General features: G+C 37.0%; 1 pseudogene; it reads right to left on the reverse strand.

Annotated features, from left to right (window-relative positions):
- Positions 1-316: 316 nt before the first annotated feature.
- LOC141570005 (large ribosomal subunit protein P1 pseudogene) lies at positions 317-1,667 on the reverse strand (annotated as a pseudogene).
- Between the last annotated feature and the right edge of the window lie 7,050 nt (positions 1,668-8,717).

Below are 8,717 nucleotides of genomic sequence, written 5' to 3' on the forward strand. Positions count from 1 at the left end.
TATAGCCTCAAGGCTTCTCAATGACAACTAACACTAAGATTAAATAAGAGCTTAGAATTAAACATCACAATGTATTATATTGAAGAATGTATCTTTAAAAATAATAGTTATAAAACTAAATCAGTGTATTCTAAAATTTTTACCACTAGAAGTTCAGGAGAAAAGTTTAGGGACATGCTAAGTCAGTAATTTAAGATTGTGACTAAAGAAGTTATTGACAATATTTCGTTTTTAGCTATTTGTATCATATAATGAAATACTTAATCTTTGTTTTTTCAGAGTTTAGTTTTTTCATTTAATGCGTTACCAAAGAGGTTTAGGCAAAAAAAAAAAAAAAGCCCGTGTCATCATCAGACTCCTCAGATGCTTCTTTCTGTGCTTCCACTTTCTTCTCCTCAGCTGGGGCAGCACTGGTAGAGGGGGTGGGACCTCCTGCTGGGACAGCGCCAGCTGCTGGAGCGGGTCCACCAGCCTCTACATTGCACAGAAGGCTCCAGAAGTTGACATTGGCCAGAGCCTTTGCAAACAAGTCTGACCAAAAAGGCTCAACATTTATATCAACTGCTTTAATGAGCGCATTGATCCTATCCTCCTTAACTGTCACCTCAGGATGAGGGCCCAGTGGATGCATACAAGGTCCTAGACAAAGGCTATGGTGCCTGCGAGTGCTTGGCCACCGCTGCAGGAAGCAGCACTAGTCGCTAGTCACCGGGTGAAGGGAGGGCCTCACGCCAACGCGGCCTTAGCTTCCTGGGAAGGACCAAGCACCTTAACTGGTGGCTGAGAAAAAGTGTGCGAGCAGGGACAGGGGCGAGGATGGGGGTGGGGGGTAGGAAGAATGGCGTGCTTAATCTTCATACAGAGGTTTTGAAATGAATTTTAACGTCTATAAATAATAATTAAAGTAAATTCTAAATAAGATAAGGGACCTTTTAGGTCTTGTCCTCACATCAGTATCCTCTGCACCTGGCATAGAACCTGGCATATCATAGGTATTAAGTGTTCAATTGATTTCAATTTAAAATGGGAGCTGTTCCATATGCTTCACTTATGCACAAGAGGGTCTGCTTGAACCAGGCTGTGCCAATAGTACTGCTTTTTTCTTCTAAACTGTGGGTTTTGTTTTTTCCCAATTGTTCTTTATGGATGTAACGGGTTACTCTGGCTGACCTTCTAGAATATAGCAGTAATAGACAGTAAAGACTATAAAAAAGTCATTAGGCTGAAATTTACTACAATATAAAACTTAGTATCTACTTTCATTAATAATATTTAAAGATTTACCATAGAACTGAAAATGTAAAGCAAAATAGAATGATGTACAATTTTAGGATTTTTTTCTTTAATAGGAACTTTTCCACATGAACTAGGTGGGGCTTTGTCTCAGGTCACTGCCATAGGAATTGTGTTTTTACTTGGATAGTATATTCCTTAAATTTCGTTTCCCCCCATTTTTGTGGGTAGTGAACTGAAGCAAATTAGGATAAGAAAATTAGCCTTGATAAAGAAAATGTATTTTTCAGAATATAAAATAATAATAAGCAAGGGATGGAATTAGAGAAGTAGCCCCCAATATTTTATTGGGGAGAAGGGGGGAGCTCTACTTACTATCCTAGACTCTTGGTAGGTGGCTTTCCTTGTTCTACAAAGATCCATGGCACAGACATTTCCTGACAATTGTACAGTTGTATCACCATTACAAATCACTCTTACTGCCCTGTCTTCCAGCTCTCTCCCTATGCGCTCACATCACTCATTGCATAACAAATAACAAAAATACATCACATTCCTATACTACCTTCTTATATGTTTTTCTTCCTTGGCAACCGTCACCATGACATATTTGTTATGGTCCCTAGGAAGTATGTGTTCATTGTTCTCTGGGAAGTATTTAGCACTATTGACCTCTTCCACCTTAAAATATTGCTCTCTCCTGCTTTCCTTGTTACTTTCATGGACTTTCTTTTTACGTCTCTCAAATGGGTTTCTCTTTCCAAGATTCCCTCTTTGGTTCTTCTCTATTAACTTTACAGACTGTCTTTGGGCAAACACTTATACTGTGTTTCTTCAAACACTTATACTGTGTGACTTCAGTTATATTGTTCCAAACTTGTATTAATAACTCTAGCTTAGTTCTCAGTCTTGAGCTCTAGATCCCTATGAAACTGAGCTCTGGGCTTTCCATCTAGAAATTCAAATATGTTTAAAAATATTTCATCACTTTCTACCCCAACCTCTTCCTCTCGCGTAGTTGAGTGAATGGCAATACTATGTGGACAGTGCTCCAAGTCAGGTGTCTAAGCAGCTATTTTGACTGTTGCTTCTTTTTCAGCCTCCGTATCTAATCAGATACTCTAGGAGACACTATTGGTTGTCTCTCCCAACAGCCAGTTCAACCTTTTCTTCCTTACTATTGGAACCTACCACAGAAGCGGAAAGGGCCAGATTTCATGTTCTCAGCTTTCTTTGCAGGCGTGGCATTTGGCCCAATCCTGGTTAATGGGACATGAGGGGAACCTGCTTAAAGTCCTCTGGGAAACATCTTTCTCTCTGATTAAAAAACAAAGAGATGCCTGTGCAATGGGCTTCTCCCTTTCTTCCTGTTTGGACATTGCTGTTTGAGGATATGATGCTCAAGGCTTCTGCTTGAGACCACGAAAAAGAGAACAACTCCATGAAGAAGTCAACACAGAGTTCAGACAGGGATGTCCCAACTGCCCATCTCCATTCTTCTTATATAGGAAAACGACCCCATATTACTCTCTGACTTATAGTTGAAATTATTTTAATGTAAAGTGGTGACGATACAACTTGAAGGCCAATTTATTTTAGCTTCTAAGTGTCTCTTGTATATGCCTCCTCCTTTCAATCCCCTTTGTTAATACCTTTCTTTGGACCTTTATCATTTCTCACATAGATTATTTCCACAACAGCCTCGCTTGTTTATCTGCTTCCACTCTCACTCCTTCTTCAGTCCAACTTTCCCTCTGGTATCAGAAGGATTTTAATTTCAAACTTCAAGCCAGATCATGCCTCTGCCCACGTTCCAAAATTTTCAGTGGTTCCTCTTAAATAGTTGTTATTGTTGTGTGGTTAAACAGTCCCTAAACAGCAACTATAACTTCAGGTGCTAGACTGATTTACTTCCTATATTTCCATAAATTTGGTTGGTAAGGAAACAATGAGCTTAAATGGATTTAGACAGTTTATTATTCATGGGACATCAGGCGCCATAAACTTCATGATTGCATTGGTGTCCCTTGCTCTCCCCTCATCTCGTGGGGGGCTGATGCTGACTGAGTCCTGGTGAACATTGTTTGGTGAACATACAAGGTTTTGTGTCACAGCTGAGGAACACCGAGCTAAGGAAACCAATCTTATAAAGAGGCAGTTGCAAGCTGCAAGCTAAGGGAGACAGTACCTTTATTATCTTGATCAAAAAACAAATCTGCCCTTCAACTTGGATGGAGACACTCACACAGGTTTCCAAGGATGTTTCCACATCTGAAAAGATAATCCAAGACATGAAGAAATACAATGGAGAATTGTTCCCAATAGCTGGAAACTGGGCTTCGGAAGCGAACAGACTTGGAATTAAATGTATATGTTAATGCTTCTAAATCTATGTCTCCAGCCCAGATTCTTTTAGCTGAACTCCAGTCTGATATATCCAACTTTCTATGTGACAAGTACTACACTTGAATGTCTAATGAGAATATCAAAGTTGTCATGCCCAAATCGCTTCTTTTCAAAGATCAATGGTAATTTAGCTTTCTGGTTGCTCCGGCTTCAAAACTTTTTCTTCTTATTATTAAAGTTTATTGGGATGACAATTGTTAGTAAAGTTGCATAGGTTTTAGGTGTACAATTCTATCAAACATCATCTGTATATCTCATTGCGTGTTCACCACCCAGAGTCAGTGTCTTTCCATCACCACATATTTGATTGCTCTTACCCTTTTCTACCACCTCTCTTCCCCCCTTCCCCTCTGGTAACCACTGAACTATTTTCCGTGTCTATGAGTTTTTGTTTCTTCATCTGTTTGTCTTGTTTCTTTGTGGTTTTCAATTTTATATACCACATATCAGTGAAATCATATGGTTCTCTACTTTTTCTGTCTGACTTATTTCACTTAGATAATAATCTCAAGATCCATCCATATTGTTGCAAATGTCATTATTTCACCTTTTCTTATGGCAGAATAGCGTTCCATTGTGTATATATATACCACTTCAGTCTTCAAAACTCATTTTCATTTTTGACTCTCTTATACCACACATTTAGTGCATCTATCCTACAGATGCTATTGACTCTATTTTCAAATACCTGTTAGAGAACCTGACAGCTTGCCTCTCCTCTACTGTTATTACACTTGTACAAAGTGCTGCCTTCTGTTTGGATTATTGAAGATGTGTTTTAACCATTCTCCCTGCTTCCTCTTCTCAGATTTTTTTCAGCATAGCAGCCAAAGTGATTCTGTTTAAACACGTTACCCTAGGATCAAAATCCCAGTTTCTTTATAGAAGCACATGCCAAAGACCTGACAGTGATCTACAAGGCCCGATAAGAACGTCCCCCTCCACCATTACCGTCCAGGTTTCATCTGCTGCTGCTCTTCCCTTCTCTCACTTAGCTTCAGTCACATCAACGTCCCATCCCAGGACCTTCCTACTTGCTATTTATTCTCCCTTAAACGTTTTCCCCTTAGTGGCTAAATGTCCAACTCCCTCACTACCTTTAAGCAATTATTCAAATGTACCCTTCTGTCATATTCACTGCTTTCTTGACAAATACACTTGGATGTCTAACAAGCATGTAAATTTAACATGTTCTGCATGAGAACTTCTCTGACCGTCTTATTTAAAATTTCAGTCTCCACTTCTTTCTATTTCCCTTCCATGTTTTATTTATTTTTGTTGGTAGTTATCACTATCTACCATAATATACAGAGGGTGCCCAAAAAATGTATACACATTTTAAGAAAGGAAAAAAAAACTGTATTAAAATTGTAATAATAAATTTGATAACAAAAGATGAATACAGTTAGGTGTATACATTTTTTGGCATCCCCAGTGTGTGTGTGTATGTGTGTGTATACTTTTTAAATCTTATTTATTTTCTTTCTCACTCTCAAGAATAAGTTTCCTGAAGGTAGGTGTTTTTATCTGTTGTCTTCACTACTATAACTCCAGCATCTGGAACAATGCCTCACACACAGTTGGTGCTCAATAATTATTTGCTGAATGAATTTAAGAAAAAAAAAATAACAATTTTGCCTTTATCTCTTGTTTTTCTCAAGGCTTAGAAAAGTTACTTATCCCAAGCTTTGGCTTTCTCATCAGTAAAAAGACAAAAACAATAGCCCTACCTCATCATATTATTGAGGGTTAAATCACATAAAATGCATAAAACACTTAGTATGCATAGTGCTTGGCACACAGTAGGTACTTTGATTTCATAGGGATGGTGATACTGCTCCACCCCCTTCCAATTGGTATTAGACATGGATCCTCATAGCATTCTGTGTCTTATATTGTACATTAATTGTGAGTTATTGTTTAATTCTTGTTTGTGTGCAAAGCTTGGTGTTTGGCCTGCAGTAAGAAGTGAGGGGAAAAAAAAGTGATTTGACTGGTTAAAAGTTGCTTTAAGTACCTTATCTCATTTGATCATCAGAACTAATCTATGTGGGGAGTAAGCTTGTAAAATCCTATGAAAAAACTAAGGTTTATTGCCAAATCTTATCTGGTGATGATTTTTTGTTGTTGTTTAGATAAAAAGGGTCTCATATTTTCTACAATATACTGAAGTGAAAGCATTTTGAAACAGAAACAGTCTACACATGAACATTAATTTGAGTTTTCCAATTCCCAATTGTGTTTGAACTTTGTAAGCATTTAAACACATTTTTAATATCTTGGTGAAATTGTGTTAGAAGTGAGATGTCACCTTTATTCTCCTTATTCTCTCATGTTTCACTTATATACCTAGTATTGGAAGGTCAAACAAACAATGCTGAATTTTCTTAAATAGTCTGTTCTTAAAGAAGAGATCAACTCACAAAACAAAAACAAGTTTCTCTTCTAAAAACTAAAATCTCACAAAAATAATTGTGTGCTATTTGGAGATTTAAAAATATATTTTGCTTCTAAATTGGTATATGGATGACATTAATTAAAATAGCTGCATAATCATGTCTTAAATATTCATTAAGTCTTTGGTAATATCTTTGCTAGTAATTGTTTTGACAAAGCAATTTATAGGAAACATCACTATCTTATCAAACTATAATTATAATCTTACAAATACAGATAGTTTGGGAGTAATGACAGGTGATTGAAATAGGAAAGGATTGAAATAGGATTTGATAAGGAGGAAACAATTTCTGGGCTTCTGGGGAAGGTTAGAACAATTTTTGTGGGTGTATTAATTTCCTTTTGCGCCTTTTAAAAAAATTACCATAATCTTAAAGTTTAAACAGCACAAATTTATTATCTTACAGTTCTGGGAGTCAGAAGTCTGAAATGGGGCTCATTGGGCTAACATCAAGGTGTTGGGAGGGCTGCATTCCTTCTTGGTTCTTCCAAGGGAGAATCAATTTTCTTGCCTTTTCCCCTTCTAGAGGTTTCCTGGATTTGTTGGCTCATGGCTTCCTTGAATCTTCAAAGCCAGTTGTCTTTCTCATGATGCCATCTCTCAGGATCTGAATCTACTGCTTCCCTCTTCCACATTTAAGGGACCCTTATGTTCACTTTGAGTCCACCTAGATAATCTAGAATATATTCCTTATTTTTTAGGTTCAGCTAATTAGCAACTTTAATTCCATTTTCAGCTGTAATGCTTGCCATGTAATACGACATTTTCACAGGTCCTGGGGATTCAGATATAGACCTCTTTGGGGCACATTGTTTAGCCTCCCATAATGGGGAAAAGATAGAGACCTAAGATGGAATAATACATTGTTTGTTTAGGTCAGGAGTGCAGGAGCAAATATGCACTACAATTTCATACTTGCTCACATCTCAGTTTGTTACTTATTTTAAGACAGCTTTATCATTTTAGGAAGTTGTGATCATGACTTTCTATGGCTATTTGATCCAGGTTGAACCCATCACTGGCAATTATCGTTTTTAATAGTATTTATTTTTCTGCTGGCTCGCCACTTCTATTTTTCTAGCAAATGATTTTACAATGATCAATAATGTATGCCAATAAATTAAATATGAGTTTTCTTATTTTGAGATCCCTTTATCATTATCTTCTGGCAAGTAGCAGACACTTTTATTCATTACTCTGATTTATTTTAGCTCTTATATATTTCTACCCACCACCAGGGGAAGGGATTGTGTTCGAAACAGCAAGTGATTCAAAAATAAGTAAATTGCAGTTTTCAAACATGTTTTTAGTTTACAGAACTTTTTCTTCAAATGATCCATTCCACGGAAGTTGATAGCCCATTATATAAAACATAAAAACTGAACTGTTTTGTTGACAGAAGGAGAGCTCTAATCTCAGTCCTTACTTCCTACTCTTGGCAATTCCATCTTGAAAAACAATGAATCCATGTGTCCTTAGGAAATGTACAAGGAAAGGGAGGATAAAACAAAACCTTTATTTTTATTTTCCTTCAGCTTTACTGAAATAAAATTTATATATATCTTTGTGTAAGTTTAAGGTATAGAATGTAATGATTTGATATATGTATGTATTGCAAAATGATTACCACAATAAAGCTCGTTAACATATCCATCACCTTACATATTTACAATGTTTTTGTGTGTGGTGAGAACTTTTAAAAAATTTGCTCTCTTAGCAAGTTTCAAATATACAGTACAGTATTGGTAACTATAGTTACCATGCTGTACATTACATCCCCAGAACTTATTCACCTTATAACTGAAAGTTTGTGCCCTTTGACCACCTTCACCTATTACTCCCACACCTGGCAACAAACACAAACTTTGGTAGAAGACACAGTAGAATGAGGGACAAGAGTGATATACAAAATGGAGTGGAAGTTCAGGAAACAGAAAGTCATAAGCAGCTGCTGGAATCCGTTGGTGCCGGCGTCATGACTTCAAGGACAAGTGAGATTTTGGAAGAGTTGAGATAATGAGGAAGCAGCACAGGCAGAGGACAAAGAGGTGAGTTTGGGCAAAGAAACAAAGGAGGACAGCGTATGTTTGTGCACAGCACATAGATCATTTGGACAATAGCATTGCCTAAATTTAAGAGAGAATTGAGAAATATGGGTCAAGACATGAATTAGAGCAGGCTAGGGAAAACTTTAAATATCAGGGTAAAAAAACTGAGTTTATTTTATTTGCTCCTGGGAAACTTGCAGTAATCATAGGAGTCAGGAATTAGAAGCAGATTGGATTTTTAAAAATTGGATGCCACTTATGAAACCAATTCATAGTCTGCTAATCTTCTTTGAGCTAAGCAAAGAATACAAGTTAAGGAACAATAACAACTACTTTGACTTCCTTTCTGTCATGCAGTGGTGTGTCCTAGTTCCTGACGATCAATGCCATCCATCATAGCCCCTGACCCCAAAGACTTTCTCACAGCTCACTCCGCTCTTTTCATATGCCTAGAAGGAAATAACATGTTTAACTCAATTTAAACATACATAGCTGAGCTAAGGGAATATAAAGCCTATTTATATAGCATTCTTGACAATAGTTTCATTTTGGTGAATTCCCACAAGAAGGTT

The sequence above is a fragment of the Rhinolophus sinicus genome, linkage group LG02, assembly GCF_036562045.2.
Source record: "Rhinolophus sinicus isolate RSC01 linkage group LG02, ASM3656204v1, whole genome shotgun sequence".
Classification (NCBI taxonomy): Eukaryota; Metazoa; Chordata; class Mammalia; order Chiroptera; family Rhinolophidae; genus Rhinolophus; species Rhinolophus sinicus.